General features: G+C 42.8%; 1 long non-coding RNA gene across 1 annotated transcript; it reads right to left on the reverse strand.

Moving 5' to 3' along the window:
- Positions 1-9142: 9142 nt before the first annotated feature.
- Positions 9143-10554, reverse strand: LOC123640234. The gene is made up of 2 exons (XR_006735934.1): positions 10350-10554; positions 9143-9492 (listed from the first exon to the last, which is right to left on the reverse strand). It is a non-coding gene; the product is annotated as an uncharacterized LOC123640234 (long non-coding RNA).
- Positions 10555-26618: the final 16064 nt, after the last annotated feature.

Genomic DNA, 26618 nt, shown 5'->3' on the forward strand with positions numbered 1-26618 from the left:
ATGAAATGCAAGCAGGAAAGTTGGGTAAGGCTTCCTAGAGGGCTCCCTTAAACAGGGTACCCTTTTATCCTTCCTGACGTCTTCCTTCCTGCTGCCTGGATATACTAAGGATATATGGGTATAATATAGCCATAAAATGTGCTGGCTGTAGCTCCCAGCAGCGTGAGTGATAATGACCACCATTGCTGAGGCCTTCCTACATGCCCTAGAGCTAATGCATCCCATTTCGTACTCACAACAACCCATGAGGTAGGTGCTAGTTTAACCATCCACTTTTTAAGGATGAGGTAGCTGGGGCTTTGAGACACTAAGTAATTTGCTGTGGGCCAGCTCGGAAGTAGTAGAGCCAGCATTTGAACTCAAGCCATCTGACTCCATAGTTTACTTTCATCAACACCACATCACACTGCTCACTGCCCAGCCTTCCTGGTAACTAGCAGAGGAAGGTAGGGAAGCAGCCACAAGTAGGTCATCTGGAGTCTGTGTGACAGTCTGTATGTGATTTCCATGTCTGTCCATCCCTGTGACCAGAGGCTCCTTCTAAACACCTAAGTCCTTCTGCTCACCAGCTGCATTGCCCTGGTCACTTCTCTGTGCCTCCGTCACCTCGTGGATTGAGTGTGAGGATGAAATGGGTTAATGTGGGTGAAGACCTTAGCACTGGGCATCACTCCCGGAGAGCACTCATTCAGGGTTAGCTATTACTGCCGTTACTGTTGTCATTTCCCAATGTCACAATGCCTACCCGAGGCTCACACTTTCCCCCGTGTAAACCAGGGCTTACTTGTCCATTATGACAATCACTCCAGCTACAACAGGCTTCCCGGGAACAATGAGAGGAAAGAGGCAGTGCATGAGCCTGGGAAACCAGATGCCCCCAGACAACTCCTGAACCCAAGGCTGTATTCCAGACAGTCCCTGGATAGCACCAGGCCTGGTGAAGGATGTCTCATCAGCACCTCACCCACCCCTCACAACTGCTCAGGACTCTGTCTTCTCTGTTCCTACAGGCAGGGCCCAGGATTGGCCAAGAAAGGTTCTGGGCAAGGAAGTCATTTGTTCCAGGGTCAGCACTGAAACTGATACGGCCCCTCAGGAACCTCCTAGACCCCTGACCCAGGCCCAGGCCAGAAGGGGAATCCCAGAGCCTACAGCAGCCCAGACTTCAAAAATCTGCCTGTATCTCTTTTCCCAGACTCAGACTGGGTAGGAAAGAGGCGGTAGTCTTTCCACTGCCTCAGTCACACCCCTTGATCAACAGCCACACTGTTGTATAGGAGTCCGGTCCTTAGGTCTTCTCTGCCCTTTGCTCACCCCTGCCCTGTCCCCCTTCTTTCTTTCACTGCCAAACACGTGGAGCCTTATCTGGCCCCTTGTCTTCATGTTTTGCCTTGAGGCATGGTATAGACCAGCTAAAATCATCACCCCACCTCTCGTGATACTTCCCCACCCCTCATCCACACGTGGAACAAGGCCAGGGATGTCTTCTACATGGAAGTCTCTACGTTAACTCATCCCGCAGACTCTGAGCCAAGGGAATATTGTTGGGAGCTTGTCACAATGCCCAGGGTTAGCATATAACAATAATAAAATGGCACGTTGTCTCAAACAGCATCAGTGAAACTCCACAGCACACCCAAGGTCTCAGAGAGGTCTCCTTTGTGTAGGTATGTGGACATGATTATCCTGCCACTCAATTCAATAACTGGATAGGTTCTAGACAATTCATTTAGCAGAAGGAGATCTTGCGTTAACTCTCCACCCTATTACCTGTCTCTGGTTTCACTTAAGTTTCTCCATGTAGCCCCTTTGTGTTCTGCTGATGAACATGCTTCTCAGGGACTCCTCTGGCCGTTGGTGGTAATGACAGAAAGAGCTCAATTCACACTTCTACCTATTGTTGATTCTCCACAAAACGACCCTTCTTGCCACATTGCATGTTGTGGAAGTCAAAATATAGATACAAATCTCTGAAATAAGACGTTTTATTAGGGAAGAAAGAATTGCAATTCCGGGCATACATGCAGACTGGTGGTCTTCAGTATGTCCAGGGAACAAAGAGAAGGTTAGATGTTTTATTTTTTTAAAAAGAGAAATGTTACATATTGCTCTTTGAGAAAGTTCACTGGTACTAGTAAGGTTTTGGGGAGCTGGCAAGTTTTGATTGATAAGTGACGGCAGTGGGTAAAACTATTCAAGTTACAGGAAGTTGTTTCAGCAACTGTTAGATAAAACTGGTTTCAGGTTGCAGCAGGCAGTTTCAGCAGCCAGGCTTGCAGAGAACTACATTCTTAGAGCAATGTTCTGTGCCCTGAGTGCTTTTCCCCCTGCCTCTCAACCCTGTTTTACTTGGGTATGACAAGAATGACCCAACTCATATGATTAGCTTTCACAATATCAATAGATTTCAGATCTAGGTGGGTAGGATGACTTAGTCGCTCTGATGGTGGCCTACTAAAGCCCTCTTTTGTGTCTTCCTCTGGTCCTTAGAGCACCAGAGAATTTTCAGAAAAACAAAGGAATGTCTTCTACAACCTCTCTTTTAGGTTAGGCCCACTACTTGATGGCTCCTGCAGCCCATGGGCATAAATCTCATGACCACTTGGTCACTGACAATCCCAACTCAGCTAGGTGGTCTCCCATAGCCTGGATGACCTGAGCACTATGTTTCAAAAAGGGCTATCAACAGAACAAGCTGTATGTGCTCCAGATTAGGCATCACCTGTGGAATGTGGGAGAAAGGATATCCCACATGTGATAGAAGGCAGACTTTTAGGGGAAACTTACAAGCAGAGAGTCCTTAAGAGAAGACTTGGGGCCTCCAAGCTCTCCTCATCCCATGGAGAGGTCAGGAGTCAGGGCACAGCTGGATATGCCTTGCCCTGTGCTCCATCTGCGAACTTCCCCTCTGTCACTCTGTATTTTTATAGGGTAACCATGAGGGTACCCTCACAAACAGAAGAAAATAGTCTGAACGTAAGCTCTGGCTGTCCAGGGGGATGGCAGGCCAGTGCTGATAGCACCTGGAGACCTTGTGGGAAGTCGAGACTGCATGCAGTCCTCTGCACTGAGGGAGGGAGGGTCACTGAGCCCAGATGGCTTGTTGCCAAGCAACCTGCAGAGAGTGTCCATGGTCATCCAGTGGACTATCTTGTTTATTTCTGCACAGGGGAGGATGCTGCACACTGGCAACATAATGTGTTTGGGGACACAGACCTGTAACCATTGTGGTACAGATTTTGTAAACTTTTCTTTTTTTAAGGATGGTTGACTAAAGACAATTCAAATGCTTGGTTTGAATTTACAAATAGAGACATGTGCAGTTAGTCTCAGTGTGTAATTCCTTTCTGAATACTCTTACCATTAAATAGGTTTCCCACCACATGACTTTTTGGCTACAAAATTTTCCTAGGCTACTACTGGTTTATTTTTTAAGTTATTATTATGAAAATTATCAAACATTCACAAAAGTAGAAGTATTAGTATAATGTTTTGTTTTATTTTTTAGAGATGGAATGTCACTCTGTCTCCCAGGCTAGAGTGCAGTGGCATGATCATAGCTCACTGTAGCCTCAAACTCCTGGCCTTAAGCTATCCTCCCACCTCAGCCTCCCAAGTAGCTGGGACCACAGGTGTGAGCTACCATGCACAGCTATTTATTTTATTTTATTTTTTTGTAGAGATGGGGTCTCACTATATTGCCCAGGCTGATCTTGAACTCCTAGTCTGAAGTGATCCTCCTGCCTCAGCCTCCCAAAGTGCTGGGATTATAGGTGTGAGCCACTGTGTCTGGCCAGGAAGAGTATTAATATAATGAATCCACATTACCAATCACTGAGCTTCAGTGATTATTAACATATTGCCAATTGTGATTCGTCCAGACTACCACACCCTTTTCTTCTTGCTGGTTTTTTTTTTCTTTTTACAGTTTTACTGAGGTATAATTTATATATAATAAAATTCATCCATTATAAGTGTACAGGTCAATGACTTTAGGTAAATTTACATATCTATGCAACTATTACAAATGTCTATTTTTAACACATTTTTCAACACCACATAAAGTTCATTGGTTCCACTTGTCAATACCTGCTTTTACATCCAGCCCCAGGCAAACACCTACTTGCTTCCTGTCTATATAAATATGCTTTACAAATTTTTATATGGACATAATGTTTCATTTTTGAGTAATATCTAGGAGTGGAATTGACGGGCCATATGTTAAGTTTATGTTTAACTTTTTAAGAAATTGCCAAATTGTTTTCCAAAATGGCTATACCACTTTACATTCCCATTAGCAATGTATTAGTGTTACAGTTTTTTCACATCCTTACTGATTCTTGTTATTGTCTGGCTACCTTATTGTGATTTTGATTTACATTTCCCTGATTTGTATTACCCATTAATGATGTAGAGCATCTTTTCATATGCTGATTGTCCATTTACATATCTTCTTTGAAGAAGTGTCTATTTAGATCCTTTGCCCATTTTTAAATTGGGTTATTATTGACTTGTAAGAGTTCTTCCTGTATTCTGGATACAAGTCTCTTATCAGATATGATTTCCAAAAACTTTCTCCCATTCTGCCAGTTATCTGTTTACTTTCTTGATGGTATCATTTGATGCACAAAAGTGTTTAATTTTGATGATGTCCAATATTTTTTTTCTTCTGTTATCTGTGCTTTGGATGTCATATCTAAAAACTGATTACCTAATACAAGGTCACAAAGATCTATGCCTATGTTTTCTTCCATGAATTTTATAGTTTTAGCTCTTTCATTCAGGTCTTCACTCCATTTCAAATTAATTTTTATAAATGGTGCGAGGTAAGGTTCCTCATTTATTATTTTGCATGTGAATATCCAGTTATCCAGTCTTTATTGAAAACTGTTGTTTACTCATTGAATTTTCTTGGTACTCATGTCAAAAAACAATTGACAGTAAATGTGACAGTTTATCAACTAGATTCTGTTGCCATCTATGTCTATCTTTATCAGTATTTTATTGCCTTTATTACTATAGCTTTGTAGTAAGTTTTAAAATCAGGAACTGTCCAACTTCATTATTCTTTTTCAAGATTGTTCAGCTATTTTGGCTCCCTTGAATTCCCATACAAATTTTAGGATCAGCTTGTCAATTTCTACAAAGGAACTAGCTGGGATTTTAGTAGGGATTGCATTGTATCTACAGATCAACTTGCGGAGTATTGCTATTTTAGCAATATTAAATCTTCTGATCCATGAATGTGAAATGTCTTTCCATTTATTTAGGTCTTCTTTTAATTTCTTTACAGGATATTTTGTAGTGTTTAGAGTATAAGTTTTATACTGCTTTTGTGAAATTTATGCATAAGTATTTCATTCTTTTTGATGCTATTGAAAATGACATTGTATTCTAAATTTTATTTTTGGAATGTTCAATGCAAGTGTATAAAAACATAATTGATTTTTGTATATTGACCTTGTATCCCACAACCTTGTGGAACTTGTTTATTAATTCTAGCAGTTTTTAAGTAGATTCTTTAAAGTTTTCTATATACAAATTATGGCATCTACAAATAGAGATAGTTTTATTTCTTCCTTTCAAATCTGGATGTCTTTTACTTCTTTTTCTTGCCTAATTGCCCTGGGTAGAAGATCTGGTATAATGTTGAATAGAAGTGAGAAAATATCTTTGTTTTGTTCCTCATCTTAAGGAAAAAGCATTTAGAGTTTTATCAGTAAGATATTAGCTGTTGGCTTTACCAAGCTTCTCACTCCACCATGCCCAAAGTCTCCTGTCCCACACAAGTGGCTATTCTAGGTCCTTTGCATTACCATATGAATTGTAGGATCAGCTTGACAAATTCTGCAGAAAAGGCAACAAGGATTTTGATAGAGCTTGTGTTGAATCTGTAGATCAATTAGGTGAGTATTGTTATCTTAACAACATTAAGTCTTCTGGTCATAAACAAGGTGCATGTTCTAAGGTAGAAATCTACCCACTTTCTCAAGAATGGACCTCCAGAGAGCCTCCAACTCCTTGTACCATAAATTATACTCTAGTAAACATCCTCACAAATATGTATGTCTCCTTATGAACTCATGTGAGAAATTTTTTGGAAAATATAAGCAGGACTAGAATGGCAGTACATATGGTGTGAGTATATTTAACTTTGCCAAGCAGTGCTAAACTGTTCTGCAAAATGGCTATGTCAGTCTGCCCTCCCACTAGCAGTTCATGTGAGTTTTCAGATTTCCAAAATCCATACCAATAATTGTCATTATCAAGCTTTCAAATTTTTGACACTCTGGTATATGTGACATAATATCTTGTTTTAAGTTTCATGTATTTGATAATCAATGAATTTGAGTATCCTTTTTTATGTTTGATAGCCTTTTTATTTTCCTGTCTATAACTCATGTGCTCATGACCTTTGCCCGTTTTTTACTGGGGTTTCTGTCATTTTCTCAATGATTTGGGGAGTTTGTTACATATTCCAGATCCTTGATATTCAGCTGGAAGATTGTTAGAAACACAGAATTCATGGCTCCATTCCAGACCTACTGAATTAGAATTTGCAGTGTAACAAGTTCCCCAGGGAATTCCTATGCCTAGTGAAGTTTGAGAACCATTGTTCTAGATATCAATCCCTTTTCAGTCTTAAACATTGCAAATATTTTCTTTTATTCTATCAAAAGGCAACATTTATCTTGTTTAAAAAAATACTTAATTTTGATTTAAACAAATATAATTTTTGTCTTAAGGTTTATGCTTAGTTCAAAACAATATTGTCTACGCTTTTTCCTATTAACTCTATAGTTTAAATTTTTATACTTCTTTTATTTTTTAGTTCTTTAATACTAACCTTTTATATTTAGTTATTTCATGTTTTATATTTAGTTCTTTCTTCTGTCTTGAGTCTATCTTTATCTGTGATGCTAGGTAGGCATCCAGTTGTACTTTTAACCATTTAGTGGTCACTTTTCCAAGCACCATTTTTCAGACAAGCCAACCAGTCCTCATTAATTTGTGGCATAAGTTACCTTATGATAAGTTCTCATATACATTTGGGTATTTCTTTCTGAGCTTTCTATTCTGTCCTTTTAGACCATGTGGCTGTTCTTGTGCCAATACCACACTGTTTTTGTCTTAACTCTGTGATACACTTTATATTTGATAGGGAAAATGCCCCTGTGTATGCTAATTAAAATTATCTTAGCTATTTATAGACTTCAACTTTTTCCTTATAAATTTTAACAAAAAGCTTAATAAAATCCTCAAACAGCTAAAAATCAGATCTTCATTGTGAGAATATTAAATGTTTAGATAATTGGAGTGGGGAGGGAATGACATGTTTATAATATGTTGTCCTATCCTAGAACATGGAGTCTCTCTCCACTTATCAAATCTTTTTTTGTATCCTTTATAAAGGACTGGATATTCTTGGTTAAGTTAATTCTTTGATCCATTTTATTTTTGATACTATGGTGAATAGTGTGTTGTTGTTCTTATATTTTCTAGTTAATTATTACTATTATAAAGAAATAGCATCTTTCATTGATCTTTAATCCAGCAATATTGCTGGGGTAGTTTTAAAACATGTCCACATATTCTTTGATTCTCTTCCCTTCAAGAGGTAGAGCCTATTCCTCACCTTGTGAGTGTGGATTTAGTGATTCACATCTAGCAAATAGAATATGGGGAAAATGATGATGTGTGACTTGTGAACTAGCTTGTAAAATATATTACAGTTTCTTCTTACTCTATCCTGTGTCACTTGCTCTGGGTGGAGCGATATGCCATATCATGAGGACACTCAAGCAGCACTATGGAGAGGGCCACATGGTGAGGAGCTGAGGCCTTTGCCAATGGTCATGTGAGGGAATCATCTTGGAAGTGAAGCCTCTGGCTCAGTCTAGTCTTCAGACAACTGTAGTCCCACCAACATCTTGACTACAACTTCATGAAAGACCCTCAACCAGGATCACCCATCCAAGTTGCCAGTGACCACATATTACATGATTCTGTTCATATGAAATGTCCAGAATAGGCAACTTTATAGAGACAGAAAGTAGATTAGTGGTTGCTTATGGATGGGGGCAGAGGGATAAATGGATAGATAGTAGGTAAAGGATTTGGAGTTTTTTTTTTTTTTTTGAGGTGATAACAGTGTTCTAAAGTTTACTCTGGTGATGGCTACACATACCTATGAGTATACTAAAATCCATTGAATCTTATACTTTAAAGGGATGAATTATATGGTATGTGGATTATATCTCAGTAAAGCTATTTAGAAATGCAGGCAGGGTTTTCCCTTTCTCTTGTACACCTCCCCAGCACCCGTGAGGGATCTGGGGGGTTGAGGGGTGACAGACACAGAAATCACCCAGCAGAGTGGGCAATGAGTGTGGCTATACTCTAAAGCTCAGCCATTCTCAGCTTCTCACTTGGAATCTTTTCACTCTTCTTTTTAACACACAGTCATGACAGTCCCAACTACCTGGTTTCCTAGCCAACACAAAACTAGAAGCAGCTAACTGGATGTTGGAGGTAAGCCCCTGTCAGATGTGATAAGTATCAAATAAAAGGAAGGGAGAAGATAGAAAACCCTGAACTTGAAAATCACAGCAGTAACTTAACACAGGTGCAAAGAAACTTACATCTCAATAGGCATTTGTAGGTTTCCTGTTCTGTAGAAACAGAATTCCTATCCTGAGTCATTGTCCTTTGAAAGATCACACTATGCTCAAAATACTATATTTCAAAGAGCAGAGATATATGCATAATAAAATTATATATTTATATATGTATGAAAATTTTCATTCAGAAAGGTAAAATTTTTTTTTGTTTTTTTGCTGCACCCTGGATTAAAAAAAATTTTAAATAGTGACACAGAGAAAAAAATTGATAAGAATTAAACTTTGTAAATAGCCCATTCCTGCTTACTCTAAATTAATAAAGATGAACCTGATATTGAAAACAGCTGCAGAGCACAGACTTATTTGCAAACATCAGTGATTCTCACATAGTAATATTCAGCGAAATTCCAGAATCCCTTCCTTAAACAAATATTGAATACCTACGATACGCCAGGTGCTGTCATCACCCAACCGCGTTGTATTGCCCGCTGCACAGAGAAGAGCCAATACACTGAGACAGCTAGGGTTGCAACAGAGAAACGGTTTAATTCTGCAAAGCACTAAGCGAGGAGATGGGAGGAATTCCTCAAGTCCACCTCCCCGAGAATTTGGGAGATAGGGTTTTTAAAGATAGTTTGGCAGGCAAAGGATTAGGCAATTGGGTTTGCCAATTGGTTAGGTTCAGGGCCAAATTATGGGGGTGTAGAAATCATCTTCTTGTGTCGAGTCAGTTCCTGGGTTGGGGTCACGATTCCAGCTGAGTCAGTTTCTTGGGACGGGCTGCCCCTCTGGGTGGGTCAGCCAATCCCCTGGAATGTAGACCGGAAGATATCTCAGAAGCTACCTTTAGGTTTCGAAAAGGTGATGTTATCTGCGGAGAAAGTTAAGAATTTTTATGACCACCAGCTATGTGACTCCAGAGTAGCAATTATAGAGAAGCAAACAGGGGACAGTGGCCGATTATTATTATTTTCAGCAAGGCCTGTGCCTTCGTAGAGTTTTAGGCTCTTGCCACAGTTCCCGCCTTGCACCCCCTGACTGATTTGTAAAGGGTGGTTTGTGCTGTGTTAGGCAAAGTGAGGAAATAAAAGTAAGTCAGATCTGGTAGCCGTTCTCAAAGAGCCTGGGCCTGGTGGCTGAGAATCTGGATTATGGATCCCTCCTTACATATTCACCCAGGTGCTTTCCTCTAGTCCCAACTCCGCTCCCCAGTGCCTCACCTGTCCACCTCCCTCAGCTGCAGCCTGCCTGGCCCAGTGGGCCCTGACAAGGCTCCCACGTGCCAGAAACCAACCGTCGCCTCTCACACCTTCTCTTGTAACAAAAGCAGATCCAGTAACTCAGAAAAGCTCTATCTGGAAACTTCCTGCTTTCCTTCACTGCTGCTTAAACGGAGTGTTGCTATTACAGTAATGAAAAACAACTTAATTATCCAGTGGGAAAATGAATCCGTGCCCCTTTCCAGTGTTCCGAGTCCCCACACAGCTCAGTTGTGCCTCCAACAAGAAACCGGTTGCTAGGAGACCAGCAGCAAACTTCAAGAGACGGCTGGTTTCTGCCTTTGTTCTCTGAAGTTCTCTGTCCGATCCCAGCCCAGAAAAACAAAAATGGAGAGCACATGTACCCTATTCCATAACTTCAGAGGAGACTTTGCATGTATTATTAGTGAAATAATGGAACTGTTTTTGAACATACAACAAAACAGAGTCACAACTTTTAAACTTTTACCTGTAACTCTGCCGTCTGGTTTCTTTGGGATGTCAGCAGGATAGAAACCCCTATGAGGCTGTGAGGGCTTTTTTCTTTTTCTTTTCATGTTCCTTCCTGCAGAAATATGAAGGCGATGAATTGGATCACAGAAAGAAACCTAAAAGAACCAAGAAATTTCTTCAACACTGAATTTGCAATGTAAAGGCTTGACTTGGTTAGTCAAATAGGCTGGATCTCTTAGAAGATATGGGAATCCAATTAAATGACGGAAGTCCTAACATATTCACAAAGAAAATGTGCAACATCAATAAGAGATTATGAAATATCATGCGCCACAGGCATGTCTAATTTGTTCTTCTAGGGGCAGGCAGTAAACAGGATGTTGAGAAATTGAGATTGGGGTCTCTAAGTCGACAGAAGCCCTTAGCATGGCACATTTGTAAACAGGAACCCTGCCAGCATCCTGGGCTGGGGCTCCTGTGATCTTTTCAGCATTTCCTGAAATTTTCTGTCTGGGACAGGCTGACCTCGGTATAATCCCGGGAGCTCTCCTTTATGCCTGAAATAGCTAAAAGGACTGGAAGGGCCCAGTCCAGTCTGTAAAGACTAAAATACTGACAATCTAGCCCTTTACATAAAAACTTCTGCTTTAAATCAATGCCAAAAATTGAGATTTTTTTTTTCAGTTCTTCACTTTAAAATATTTTTTTATTAATACAATATTTATAAAGCCAATTAAAAAGATTAATTTTAACTTCCTTGTTTTCTGCTGATAGCTCAATGATATATATAATAAATGTTAGACAGTCAGTATGACTTTTATCCCTAGTAAAATCTGATTTGGATATATTATATGTAGGGTTTCTTTCCTCACTTTATTACTCATAAACTAACAATCTCGTTTTGAATTCTCCATCCTGGAGAGGGATTATTTCTTTAATTCTTATCCAGCTTACATGTTTCAGCCATTCTAGCATCAAATTTCAAAATCATTTCTACTAAACTTTAAAATTATTTGTTTTCTGTAAATATTGTGCTGTTATTACCAAAGGCATCATTATACTTGGCTAAATATTGGACACGTAATATGATTAATTCAAGCCTTCACACCTATTTCCTTGTCTTTGTTAAATACCCTGACTTTTGGCTGTTTATCCAGCCTGCCTTTGACAGTTTTAATCATGGCATGAGGGACTTTTGATATGCAAGCCTGCTCACTTTTGGTGTTTCCAGTTATTAAAAAATTTATGCAGTCCATTTCTCTGAAGATTTTCTACCTTTTTTCTCTTTTCAGCTTTCTTTTCAGAGCATCAATGCCATATTTTCTGTTTATTTTTTTATAATTTCTTCTTAATCTTTATTTAAAAAAATTTTTTTAGGAAGTGGGGGTTGTGAGGAGGGGTGTTCAGTTGCCTTGTTTGTTTCTGTTGAGACAGAGTCTCACTCTGCCGCCCTGGGTAGAGTGCAGTGGAGGGAGGTTATGTAGGTGGTGGGAAGTTTTGCCATCAGTCTCAGGAGAGGAAAATGAAGATTCTGGGCAGAAGACAATACAAACCATCAACAGAAGTTCTCTTTCCTCTGAACGACCTTCCAGGTTTAAGCAAAGCCATTGTCATCTGCTCAGTTCTCTAAGGATCCTTTTGCCCCCAGAGACTCCCTCTTCAACCCCCACCCCAGGTAGCCAGAAAAGTCTTTGAAAGAAATTGAGCCCTGGGATAGGGGGGATCACCTGGTCAACGGATGGTTACTCCCAGCCCCACCCGAGAGCTCAGACACTGGCAGGGCTAGGGTCCTGCGCACATCAAACTAGGGGCTCTCCGGGTCCGGGAGAGCCCCGTTCCGAGCCCAGCCTTCTTGCCTTCAGCGCGTCTCGCGGCACCGAAAGGGCCCTCCGCGCGAGAAGGCAAGTCGGGACGCGGACGGCAGAGGGAGCCAGCGGCCCGCTGTTGCGGCACAGGCGCTGCGCAAGCGCTTCTGGCACCTCCCGTGCGAGTTGGGACACGGAAAATGCAGACTGACTTATGTGGTTGCCTCCCAAGGGATCGGAGACGGGGCCCACTGCGGTTTTCTTACAAATTCATGATTTGTGTCACCCTGATGTGCCCACCTAATAATCAAACGGAAATACAGCTTTTGTCCTTTACTTTTCAGAGACTCACAGTATAATATCAAAGGGACTTGACTTTCCTTTTGGATTGTTTTGCCCCGGACAGTTCTTCCTCTCGGCTGGAACTCGATCGATCGCTGCCTCTTCCCTCGGGTTAATCCGTGGGCGAGCAGGACGGTGTCAGAGGGCCTTTCTGAGAGCCCTGAGCGCATTCATTGCTTGTTAGAAGCACTTTTTGGCAATGAAGCTAATCAACTCCTTAGCCAGCTGTCTGATAACGCCTGCTTTTTAACGAGGTACTGTCAAAGTGAGGCGCCCCTGTACTGTGTGCCAGAGTAACATTATTTCCAAAGAGAGGCTGACTGCAAGCAGAGCAACGCACCGAACCGGGGATGAAACGCCTCCTGAGCAAAACGCAGGGAAAGAAGTCGGGGAGGGCAGAGCGGCCTCCTTTCTCTGCCCCCTGCCCTGGAAGCCCTGGGGCGGCCATGCAGGTTTTCTTATTCTCGCCCTTGTATTGAGGAGGCGGAAGTCTGTGCACTTCCTGCTCGTGCTCTCGGCAGATTTCACAGGGCAGGTGCGTGAGTTTCTCGAGATGGGCACTAATAGTTCTTCCACTCTCTCTCCCGCGTTCTTCACTGGGGCCACCTGGTTATTTTTCAAGGCCCCGCTCGCTCCCTGCACTTACTCCCTCCACGGCACCACGGAGGCTTCGCCCCGCAGCTTCCACCTGGATGCCACAAGCCTCCCTCGAAGCCGGGAGGGTCCCGCACTGACAGCGCTGATCCAAGGAGCCGGGAGGGACGCTGGAAGGAGAAGCGTGAAGAGGCGCTGCGAGTAGGTGCGAGATCCGCAGGTGGCTGAGTGACACTTCCCGAGAAGGCCTGTCTAAAGCCACGGGCCCCAGTCCGGACAGTGGTGGGTGGTGGCCACGCGGCAGTCGGCAGGGTTACCGGGATCCTCCCTGCGGTGTGGAACTCACGTTTACGTCTAACGTGTTTTGTGCTAAGTCACAGGATGACGCTGTTCAACCACTGCACAGACTGAATGGGCCAGTAAGTTATAAGATGAAATTTAACCGAGATAAGTGCCAAGCCTTCTTCCCATCTCCTGCTTTGAATGGAGAAGGAGGACCCTAACACACGGCACGTGGCAACATCTCGGGTGTTGGGATCGCCTCTGAGCTCACCTGGCAAGGACGCCAGAAATCACAGGGCACCCTCAGTCTGCATCATAAGGATGTTGGATCCGGAATTGGAGCAGTGGGAACCCGTGCTGGGGCGCTGTGCTCATTTCTGCCTGTCTGCCTTTGAAAGGAACCCAGACAAACGTGACCGGGATGGCGAGGGGACAGAGGTGAGGGCAGGTAGCAGCAGTGCAAAGCCCAAGGATGCTTGGTCTGGGGGAAAGACTGGTATATGGAGACGATAAGGCGGCCACCTCCAAGCAGCGAAGGGCTGCCTCAGGGGACAGGGAATGGAGCCGGCCCGATAGGCTCACGGTGGCCCAGGGCACTGGATCCAGCACACCTGCATTCGCTCCCGCTGCACGAGCTGCCAACCTCCTCAGCTCTTCTCAACCTTGGCGTCCTCAGCTGTAAAATGCCGCGGCTGGTACAACTGAGCTCCCAGAGTCACCCCAGGACAGGATGACAGCTGTGAAGTTCTGCGCAAAGCGCCAGACACATGGTAAGTGCTTAATAAAGTTTACCTCTTGCTACTATGAGGTAGAAGTTAGAGATAGGCAGATTTTGATTTGGTGCAAAAGAACTTTCCAACACTGGGAGCTGCCTCTCCTCTCGACTGAGTACATTTTTTGCAGGTTATGAACACTCAGGTAATCATTATATTTAAAACATTATGTTTTTGTGTACTTTGCAGCCCTTACTACATTGAGTGCAAGTATTTCCCTTTGCCTTCAGGGAGAGGGTAATGATTGGGGTCTCCCTGCCTTTTGAGAAAGGAAAACGCTGCTTGGCCCCTGTCTGGTTTCTCCATGCAGACCCCTTCCCACCACTAGGCTGCAGAACAGCCAACCAAAGGGGAGGGGTAGAGAAGTCCCTGGGGAGGCTGTCCCTAGCCCGGGGCAGTGGGCAACATCACCCCTGTGAAGTGAGGCTCAGCCACTGTACAGCACAGGACCTGGGGAAGCAGAGACTGGCTGGACATGGCCGGAAAATTGAGGGGCATTCACACATGAGGATGTCCCTTCCGCCTCAGAGCAGCATCTGTCTTAGAGGGTCACAGTGACACCGGGAGATGCTCACTGCAGCCTGCAGATTGGATCATGGTTGTGTCTTTTCCCGATTCACTTCCTGCTATAGCCAGTTCCCTGGTGAGTTAAGGATTTGGATCCAGCTGGCTGGCAGGGCTTGTGGCTGAGCACAAGGCTCACAGGAAGGAGATGCTGAGGGGATTAAGCTGACAGGTCTCCTGTACTGAGCTCATACCCAGTCTCAAGGCACAGAGGGCCAGGCTGCCTCTCAGTACCTCTAGGTGACAGGCAGAGGGTGTCATGGCCCTGCAAACTTGAATTCTGGTGCATCACTTCCCTGGCAACAGAAGTGCAGCTGTCATTGGTGCTGCAGAGGAGGAAGCTTGGGAACATTCCTTTGCCACTTCGGCGGCTGACTCCCAGCTTTACACCGCGCTGGCTGGGGCTTCCCCGGACCACTGCCCACCAGCACCTCCTGTCTTTCTGCTAGCACTGAGATGACCTCTTCTGGAGGTCATAGGGCTGCCCCAAATATATAGCAAACCTTGTATTCTTACGAACGAGATGATGGCTCTTTTTTGGTCTTTGGCCTTGACTGGGCCAGGTGAGCCTGGAGGTCACACTGTATCAGACCTTCTTGGGACTGGCAACAATCATCAGTTTCTTCTGACGGCAAACCATAGGCCGAGCTGATGAGAAAAACAGAAGGGAATTATCAGCTGGTGATTCTCAGACACACAGGCTAGAAGGGGGAGGAGTGAGGAGCAGCAGGGCCTCACTGTCCAGCACAGATGTTCGAAAGGCCTGTCCTTGTCCCTAAGGCCGCCTGAGGGATGGGGTGCTGCCCTCAGGTGAAATTAGTATTTAACTGTGTTTCTTATGGCTCACATGAAACTTCTGGTATTCTGATCCTGAGGGAGGATTGTAGGAGTCTGTGAGAGAATGGGGCTCATTGCACTGGGGACTGGAGGAGAAAGACTGGCTGTGGCAGATTAGAGGTGGTGCAGATTCTTTGACAAGCCCCTTCCTGAGGGATGGGGTCCATTTCCCCTTTCCTTGACTCTGGCTTGACAAAGTATAAGGAAGTGACACTCTGATGTTTCTGGACACTTCTGGACCTAGGTTTTTTTTTTTCTTCTTCTTCTTTTCCTAGCTTTTTTTCCCCTTTTTTCTTTTTTTCTTTTTTGAGACAGGGTCTCACTCTATCACCTAGGCTGGAGTGCAGTGCTGCAATCATAGTTCACTGCAACCTCAAACTCCTGGGCTCAAGCAGGATTAGCTTCAGCCTCCCAAATAACTGAGACTGCAGGCACGTCCCACCATCCCTGGCTAATTTTTCTACTTTTTGTAGAGATGATGATCTCACTGTGTTGTTCAGGCTGGTCTCAAACTCCTGGCCTCAAATGATCCTCTCACTTAAAGTGCTGAGATTACAGGCATGAGGCACCGTGCCTGGCCTAGACCTAGTTTTTTAAGAAGACTAGCAAATTCCACTTTGGTCTTTTGGACCTGAGCACCATGTTGAAAATTCAGCTACCCAGCTAGAAAGAGTGAATGGAGAGGGCTTTGAGGCTGTACGGAGAGGGGAAGGGGCCCAGCTGAGCTCAGCCCTCCACCATCCCTACCAAGGTGCCAAGAATGTAAGTGGAAGCTATCTTGGACTCCCCAAACCAGCCCAGCTACCGGCTGAATACCACTGAGTGACCCCCTGAATGCCACATGGAGCAGAAGAATCACTCAGCTGAGCCCTGCCTGAATTCCTGACCTGTGAAACGATATATAATATAATAACATGGTGGTTGTTTTAAGCAACTGATTATGAAGTAGTTTAAGTGGCCTTAGGTAACTAGAACACTGGTTACAGGAAAAGGGCTTGACCAGGAGTGCTGACTCCCAGGTGCCCTTCTATAGAGCCTTAACAGGCAATCAGGAGGCTTTTGAGCTTTTGCTGGGGTTTACACCTGGGAGCTAGGCTTGTTTTGTTCCTCTGTTGCTTAGCAAGCAGACTGCAAGGACCTTGGGCACAGTTTTTCAACAGATGGGTTTAGAGGTATAAACTGGAAATCTTCTCTGTCTTTGATGAAAACAGGAACCAACTTTGAAATCCATGACTCACTCCGACCTGCTCACAGATGATACAGAACTAGCAGCAGGGTATTACAGCAACATCAATAATGAGATCTGATTAGACCAGAATGTAAAATTAACATTGTTACAGTTTGTACTAAGGAGAGAAGAGTGTTATGTACAATATTTAGAAGTTGGTTTTGAAACAAAGATTTTAATTGGCTTCCACTAAGCAAATGCTTCTTAGTTAAAAAAGGAAAACTCAGGTGTAATGTGGGGTGAGGCTGATAATTACCAGCCACTGAGTAAAAGTCCTTCTGCCCATTTCTCATGAGAATGCCATTCTGGCCGGGCATTCCTCACCCACTGAGAAGTGGCAAAACATCTAGGTATCTCAAGCCCAACAACACCTTTACCTATTACACCTCACCTTAACATGCTGCTCCCTGGCTCAGGAGAGCTGGCCAAGGGCTTTGGAAAGCTCAGGCCAGAGTTTCTCAAAGAGCGGTTGGTTCAGTAACTACCCGTGTCATAAACACTAGACTCTATGGCTCCAGCCTGGACCTATTAATACCAAATGTCTCAGCCTGGAGTCCAGAAATAGGAATTTAAACAACCTCTCTCGGTGATGCTAATGCATTCTCAAGTCTGAGAGCTACTGGCTTGGGCTTCTCAAAGCATCTTTTATCTTCAGGTATAGCCTTAAGGTACACTTTCCTTAACCTGTTTCCTGTTCCCCTACCCCATTTATGACTCAGTGCCAATGGTGCTCTGGGTCCCTTGGACAAGGCTCCATGCAGGGGACCAACCAGTAGGCTGGGACCAATGATGAGAAAATACAGATTAAATATTGGCTCAAATTGGAGGCCCGTGTTTGAATACCAGCTCTACCATGTATCAGCTGTTTTACTGCAAACAATTATTTGACCTCTCTAGGCCTGTTTCTTGGTCTGTAAAATGGGAGCATTAATAGCACCCACCCCCACAGGGCTCTTGTGAGAACTCAATGGGCTAATGCATATAACACAACTGTATCCTTGGTACCTATTATATATGATTATATTGTAGTGAGAGAGAGACTGGAAACCATGACACATGAGGAAAAGTTGAGAGAATAGAGAATGTTTATCCAGGGGAAGAAATAACATTGGGAACACCTGACATTTTCTAAGATATTAATGATTACTGGCAAGAGAAATTTATATTTGTATAATGTGAAGTGATAGGACTGGAGGTAGTTGTAAAACTTACAGGAAAATGGATTTCCCCTTGATAATAGGAAGGACTTAGAAGTTGAAGGATAAAATGTCCAGCCTCAGGAAGTAGTGAGTTCCCCATCACTTGATGTGCCCAAACACAGGTGGCTGGATATGTGGCACAGTGAAGAGATTGAATCCTGGGCTAGGAGGTAGAACTGCATAATTGTAAAGATCCCTTTCCATCTCGATTCTGTGATTCATGACTCCAAGTTTATTTACAGAGTGTAAGAATCCACTAAAAAGAAAAAGGTGAGGGGAGGGCATGCTTGCAAAGTGGCTCCTAGGCTGGTTCTTGACTTCAAGCTTGGAAGACCACATAATCCCAATTGATCAACTACCTTGGAGACAAAACCTGTTCCCTGTAACTTGCATCCACTGGTCCCAGTTTTGCCTCTAGGACCACAAAGATCAAGGCCGATTTCTCTTTCACTCCATGGTTTGCCAAATATTTACAGATGGAGAGCAGTGACCCCATACCTGCTGCTTCCCTACCCCTCCCCACACCAGGTCTTTTCTTGAGTAGAATTGCTTGTTCCCAGTGCCTGTCAATGAAGTCTTAGCTCCTGCTCCAGCTGGTGTCTTTTATATTAAGCTGATTGCAATTTGGTGCATGTTTTAATAGGCATAGCCTCATTAATTTGAAATGTACCTACATTGGGCTGAGTTTATCTTTGTGCCAACTTAAAAAAAAAAGTTTGCTAAGCATATTCATTGCTTTAAGATTGCAGAGCAATATTTAAGCTTCTTATGAGAAGTAATTGTTTTCAAATACCCTTAAGCTCTTTGGAAAAATTACTAGGTCAGTTACAAATCCATCCTAACTCTTCACTGAGACTAAACTAAAGGGACCACCTCCAAGCAACTTTTGTTTGCTGTTTGAATAAAACTCCCTTCTTAAATGGATTTCCTAAGTGCTTTCAGTCCTAGGAACACAGGGTAGGTGACGGTGGGTGTGTGTCTGATGGGGGTGAGGTTTGGGGAAGGAAATGTCTTCCTTGGGTTTGGTGATGGGACCCAGGGGATACCAGCTCAAATGTGCACTTACCAGACAAGTTACCTAGCTGTATGCAGTGAGCTGGGAGTACTTAAGGCAATAGGGAGTGGGGGTGTCGTTGCCCCAGGGGAGAACTCATACTCTCCTGAGACATTTATACTCTTGCAAAGGGAATTGGATTTTACTGGCAGATAGCCATTTTGTGATGCTTTTCTTAAACGCTGAATTACAGCAATGCGTGGGAATGGTGTGACTGCGTGAGCTCATTAGAGATTCAGGGGTGCACTAACAAGGTCTAAAAAATGTGTAGAGAGATTGGCCCATTTAAAAGAACACAGCACTTTGGGTAAGGAAAAGGAATTGTAGATGCATCAACAGAACATATGATGAGATCCCTGAAGGAATACATTTATCTAAAGATACAGAGTAAGGTACCAGGAGCTTAGGGTATTTTGTCTTTGAGATCATTTGTGTTGAAGATGGGTCATGAGAGGTACACATGGAAGGGTAAAATAAGCTACGTACATTTAAAGGCGGGGCCGTGCCTGGCAGAGGAGCTGATTAAGAGGCATAATGAGATGTGCTCATTTAAGTAACAAAAGGAAATTTGAGAGACGCCTGTTCACAGGACTAAAGGGGTGTAATGAGAGAAGGGAAGGCGAAAGGCTCTCTTGGGTCTCAGGTGTGATGACTCAGATGCACAAAGGCTTGATGAAAGATGCTAGATTTGAAAGGATGGAGGACCGGAAGGGCAGAATCTGACAAGGAATCCAGGGAGCACAGGCCTGGGAGAGGGGAGGATCCACAGAGGGGAGCCACAAAGGGGACCAAGACACTAGGAAAAAAAGCCCCAAGTCTATAATTATCTTCTCAGAAAAGACAGCCAGTGCCTTCAAGTCTTTGAGCCACAGCTTATATAAAGGCTAAGCAACCCTTTCCTTCTGTCCTCTTCTCTCTGGATGGGAGCAGGGAAAATGGGCAATTGTGCAGCGTGAACACTGAAGTAAAGATCTCGTAACAACGTGAACCAGGTATGAGGGCACATCTCGGAATCTGCTTGTCTAGTAACTTTGAGGTTTGATAGGTTCTTGAAGATCGGAGTGAGTAGGCTAGGCTGAATTTGGAAGTCAGTGACTTGAATTACACACTCTCAGCCTCGAACCAAATCTCCTGATCTCTGTACCCCCACCCACACTCCTGTGGCCCCTGTGGCCCAGCCCAGGGGCTCTTCAACTGCCACCCCAGGCTCTCCTTTCCTCAGCAGCACTGGCCTCCACATTGTCAGCCCCCTCAGAGTTCCTAGGTCACCCCTTCTAAGTTGGCAGCTAGTCTCACTTAATGGTGGTAACGGAGGTCCAGCTCCATCTAGGTGGGTAACACAGGAATTTAAAATAGTCAAGTGGCAGAAAGTTTCATGCCAAGGGGGCTCTAAATCATCTTTTTAGTAAAAAGAAAAGTTCTTTTTCATCTAACTGAACACTCTCTAGCTAGGATTTAAACCGGTTCCCCTCTGCAAGGTGCTCTGTGGCCAGTTTTAACCTGTCCAAATAATACTCAGGTATTTGGACATGCACCTTAGTTTCTAGTTCTTTTAAAACTAATGGCTATTTTCCTGTTAACCCTATTCTTCTTAAGCCCTGCTTCTAAAGCATCACCTGGGAACTTGTAGAAAATTTAAATGCTAAGTCTCTAGCCCATACCTGCTTAAAATCCCAGATCCTGGGGATTCAGCCAAGTGACCCGTGTTTTAACATCCTCCAGGTGATTCCTATGCAAGCTCAAGTTTGCAAGTCACTATTCTAAAATATATAGCAAAGGGTTAAAAGCACCTGACTGATATTAAGCAAAGTAGAGAGCACATTCTGACTCTCTCATCCCACTCTGCTATTAATACGTCAGGACTCTGCCCTGGAAAACAGCAGAAGAGCATGTACATCTTGGAGATGCAGGATAATAGAAGACATGTTTATTGAGTATCTACAATTTGCCAGTCACTGCCTTTGCACATTTAATCCTTAATGTATGAGGCTGTTACTAATCTTACCAGATGAGAAAACCACGCTCAGAGAGATTACGTTAATTTGCCTAAGGACACAGATGCTAAGTAATGCATGGGATTTGAGCCCTAGACTAAGTCAAATGTCTTTTTAATCCAGATATGATGATTCCTATGTAAGGGTCATGAGTGGCAAATTCATACATGCAAAAGGAATCCAACATTACTGTGCATCACTATTCTTTTGAAATTGTACAGATCATACCATGTGTGTGACCAAGGTGTGCCATCTTGCACTTTTATTTTATTTCTTCATCATATTATGGGGGTACAAATGTTTAGGTTACATATACTGCCTTTGTCCCACCCATGTAAGAGCTTCAGGCGTGTCCATCTCCCAGATGGTGTGCACCGCACCCATTAGGTGTGTCTATATCCATCCCCTCTCCCCCTCCCATCTGCCTAACACCTGATGGATGTTATTACCATATGTGCACTTAAGTGTTGATCAGTTAATACCAATTTGATGGTGAGCACATGGTGCTTGTTTTTCCACTCTTGTGATACTTCACTTAGTTAGAATGGGTTCCAGCTCTACCCAGGATAACACAAGAGGTGCTAGATCACCATCGTTTTTTGTGGCTGAGTAGAATTCCATGGTATACATATACCATGTTTTATTAATCTACTCATGTATTGATGGGCACTTGGGTTGTTTCCACATCTTTGCAATTGTGAATTTTGCTGCTATAAACATTCTAGTGCAGATGTCTTTTTTATAGAATGTCTTTTGCTCTTTGGGGTAGATGCCCAGTAATGGGATTGCCGCATCAAATGGTAGTTCTACTTGTAGCTCTTTGAGGTATCTCCATATTACTTTCCACAGAAGTTGTACTAATTTGAGTCCCACCGGCAGTGTATGAGTGTTCCTATCTCTCTGCATCCATGTCAACCATTTTTTGTTTTGGGACTTTTTGATAAAGGCCATTCTCATTGGAGAAAAGTAATATCTCATTGTGGTTTTGACTTGTATTTCCCTGATGATTAGTGATGTCGAGCATTTTTTCATGTTTCTTGGCCGTTAGTCTGTCTTTTTTTTTTTCTTTGCAGTTCTTTTTTTTTTTTATTATTTCAACATATTATGGGGGTACAAAAGTTTAGGTTATGTATATTGCCCATGCCCCCCTACCCCCCGAGTCAGAGCTTCAAGCGTGTCCATTCCCCAGATGGTGCACATTGCACTCATTATGTTAGGTATACACCCATCCCCTCCCTGCCCCACATCTGCCTGACACCCAATTGGTGTTATTCCCAAATGTGCACTTAGGTGATGATCAGGGAAACCAATCTGATGGTGAGTACATGTGGTGCTTATTTTTCCATTCTTGGGATACTCCATTTAGTAGAATGGGTTCCAGCTCCATCCAGGAGAACATAAGAGATTCTATATTACCGTTATTTCTTATAGCTGAGTAATACTCCATGGTATACATATACCATATTTTACTAATCCACTCATATATTGATAGGCATTTGGGTTGTTTCCACATCTTTGCAATTGTGAATTGTGCTGCTATAAACATTCAGGTACAGATGTCTTTTTTATAGAATGTCTTTTGTTCTTTTGGGTAGATGCCCAATAAGGGGATTACTGGATCAAATGGTAGGTCTACTTGAATCTGTTTAAGGTATCTCCATATTGCTTTCCACAGGGGTTGCACTAGTTTGCAGTCCCACCATCAGCGTATGAGTGTTCCTGTCTCTCCGCATCCGTGCCAACATTGATTGTTTTGGGACTTTTTGATAAAGGCCATTCTCACTGGAGTTAAGTGATATCTCATTGTGGTTTTGATTTGCATTTCCCTGATGATAAGAAATGTTGAGCATTTTTTCATATGTTTGTTGGCCATTTTTCTGTCTTCTTTTGAGAAATTTCTTTTTTTTTTTTTTTGAGACAGAGTCTCATTCTGGCACCCGGGCTAGAGAGCCATGGCATCAGCCTAGCTCACAGCAACCTCAAACTCCTAGGATCAAGCGATCCTTCTGCCTCAGCCTCCCAAATAGCTGGGACTACAGGCATGTACCACCATGCCTGGCTAATTTTTCTGTATATATATTTTAGCTGTCCATATAATTTCTTTCTATTTTTAGTAGAGATGGGGTCTCGCTCTTGCTCAGGTTGGTCTCAAACTCCTGAGCTCAAACAATCCACCCACCTCGGCCTCCCAGAGTGCTAGGATTACAGGCATGAGCCACCGCACCAGGCCAAGAAATTTCTATTCATGTCCTTTGCCCACTTTTTGATAGGGTTGTTTGATTTTTTTTTCTTGCTGATTTTCCTGAGTTCTAAATAGATTCTAGTTATCAGTCCTTTATCAGATGTGTAGCATGCGAAAATTTTTTCCCATTCTGTAGGTTGTCTGTTTGCTCTCGTCACTGTTTCTTTGGCTGTGCAGAAGCTTTTTAATTTAATCAGGTCCCATTTATTTATTTTTGTTGTTGCTGTGATTGCCTTTGGGGTCGTCTTCATAAATTCTTTGCCTAGGCCAATGTCTATAAGAGTCTTTCCCACATTTTCTTCTAGAATTCTAATAGTTTCACACCTAAGGTTTAAGTCTGTTATCCACCGTGATTTGATTTTTGTGAGAGGTGAAGGCTGTGGGTCCTGTTTCAGGCTTCTACATGTGGCTATCCAGTTTTCCCAGCACCATTTATTGAATAGGGATTCTTTTCCCCAGAGTATGTTTTTGTCTGCTTTGTCAAAGATTAGATGGCTATATGAGGATGGTTTTATATCTGGATTTTCTGTTCTGTTCCACTGGTCTGTGTCCCTGCACTTGTGCCAATACCATGCAGTTTTAATAACCACAGCCTTGCATGTCCTTGGCCCACTTTTTAATGGAGTTGTTTGATCTTTTTTTCTTGCTGATTTTCCTGAGTTCTATATAGATTCTGGTTAACAGCCCTTTATAAGATGTGTAACATGCGAATATCTTCTCCCGTTCTGTAGCTTGTCTGTTTGCTCTCATGATAGTTTCCTTGGCTGTCAAAAGCTTTTTAATTTGATCAGGCCCCATTTATTTATTTGTGTTGTTGCTGTGATTGCCTTTGGGGTCGTCTTCATAAATTCTTTGCCTAGGCCAATGTCTATGAGAGTTTTCCCAACATTTTCTTGTAGAATTTTTAGTTTCACACCTTAGGTTTAAGTCTGTTATCCACCATGAATTGATTTTTGTGAGAGGTGAGAGGTATGGATCCTGTTTCAGTCTTCTACATGTGGCTATCCAGTTTTCCCAGCACCATTTATTGAATAAGGATTCTTTTCCTCAGTGTATGTTTTTGTCTGCTTTGTCAAAGATTAGATGGCTATGTGAGGATGGTTTTATATCTGGGTTCTCAGTTTTGTTTCATTGGTCTATAACTCTGTTCTTGTGCCAGTACCATGCTGTTTTAGTTACTATAGCCCTGTAGTATAGCTTGAAATCTGGTAAATGAATGCCTCCCAATTTGTTCTGTTTGCTTAAGATTGCTATTGCTATATGGGATCTTCTCTGGTTCCATATGAAGCATAGAATTATTTTTTCTAGATCTGTGAAAAATGATGTTGGTATTTTAATAGGGATTGCATTGAATCTGTAGATCACTTTGGGTAGTATAGACATTTTAACAATGTTGATTCTGCTAACCCATAAGCATGGTATGGTTTTCCACCTATTTACATCCTCTGCTATTTCTCAGTGTTTCATAGTTCTCCCTGTAGAGGTATTTTACCTCCTTAGCTAAATATATTCCTAGGTGTGTTTTCTTTGTTGCTATTGTGAAGGATATTGAGTCTTTGATGTGGTTCTCAGTTTGTTGTTGGCATATATGAATGCTACTGATTTGTGTACATTGATTTTGAAACCTGAGACTTTGCTGAATTTGCTTATCAGTTCCAGTAGTCTCATGGCAGAATCTTTGGGGTTTTCTGGTTATAAGAGTATATCATCAGCAAAGAGCGATAGTTTGACCTCTTCTGCCCCCATTGGTTTCCTTGATTTCCTTCTCTTGCCTGATTGCTCTGGCTAGGACTTCCAGCACTATATTGAACAGAAGCAGTGACAGAGGGCAACCTTGTCTGGTTCCAGTTCTAAGTGGGAATGCTTTCAATTTTTCCCCATTCAGTATGATGTTGGCTGTGGGTTTGTCATATACGGTTTGTATCATCCAGAGATGCAGGGATGGTTCAACATCTATAAATGTAATTCACCACATAAATAGAAGCAAAAACAAAGACTATATGATCCTCTCAATAGATGCAGAAAAAGCATTTGACAAAATTCAACACCCTTTTATGATAACACTTAACAGAATAGGCATAAACGGGCCATCTTGCACTTTAATCTCAATCTTTTTCATGCTGGGGAAGCAGCAGCTGATAGTGTTGTTTTTTTGTTTTCTGAGATAGGGTCTCACTCTGTCACCCAGCCTATAGTGGTGTCACCTCATTGCAACCTCAAACTCCTGGGCTCAAGTGATCCTCCGGCCTCCATCTCTGGAAGGTGCTGGGACTACAGGTGTGCACCACTGTGACCAGCTGATTTTTCTATTTTTTGTAGAGATGGGGTCTCACTCTTGCTCAGGCTGGCCTCAAACTCCTAACCTCAAGCCATCTTCCCACCTTGGCCTCTCAAAGTGCTAGAATTACAGGCATGAGCCACCTCGCTCAGCCCAGCAGCTGATAGTTGAATGTTGCACTGTAGGATTACAATCTGGGTTTCAGATCATTGTTCTACATTTTTAACTAGCAGCAAATTGCCTAAGTTTGCAGGGCCTGTTTCCTTTGCCCACAGACTATCATTTTTATCCCCATCTGAGGAGTTAGAAATCCAACCTGGCTTCACTTCCCCCAGATCCAGAACACAACCAATTGGCCTACCAAGTCAGCTCATGGATGAAGACCCCCTACCCATGCAGGCCACTGGCACCTTCCCCAGGAACTCATGTGCCAAGCTCTGCAGAAATAATGTATGAACCCTGCATCATGTAAGAATTATGGTCTAAACAGACCTTTTTAGCTTGTTCATCAGAATATTATGGGGCATCCAGCCTCATCCTAGTCCTGTAATTCTAGAATTGGTGAACCAAATAAAACGAAGAGACTCTACTGTCAGCTCCTAATTAGCTGCACCACTGGAGAGGAACAGTGACGTGGTAGATTAAAAAAAACTGGTTCTGTTTGACTTTGGAAATGCATTGATTTTTTTCAGTAGATTAACTTTTCTAATTATATTTTGCACAGTCCAATATTAACAGGCATTTGTATTCCCTCAGCACATATCTGACATTGAGAGCTGGGAGATGCAGCAGACAGTCCAAAAATGTGCTGGTCTCAGGGAATGACAATGCTATGAAAAGCCCACACGTGGGTAATGAAGAGAGAACTAATCATAGAGTGCTCTGGAAATACTAAATCATAAGCAAAGACTGCAAAGTAGGAATTCTCTACAGACATGTGGACAAGGAGCAAATATTAAAATTCTAAAAAGGATAAACTTTCAAGGTTATGGAGCTTGATGAAAAAATTAGGATGCAAGAGAGGGAGGGTCAATGAGTTATTGGGTAATCCTTCAAATAAAACCTCAAGCAATAATACAAAAGCATTTTAAAA

Source organism: Lemur catta, chromosome 1 (genome assembly GCF_020740605.2).
Source record: "Lemur catta isolate mLemCat1 chromosome 1, mLemCat1.pri, whole genome shotgun sequence".
NCBI lineage: Eukaryota > Metazoa > Chordata > Mammalia > Primates > Lemuridae > Lemur > Lemur catta.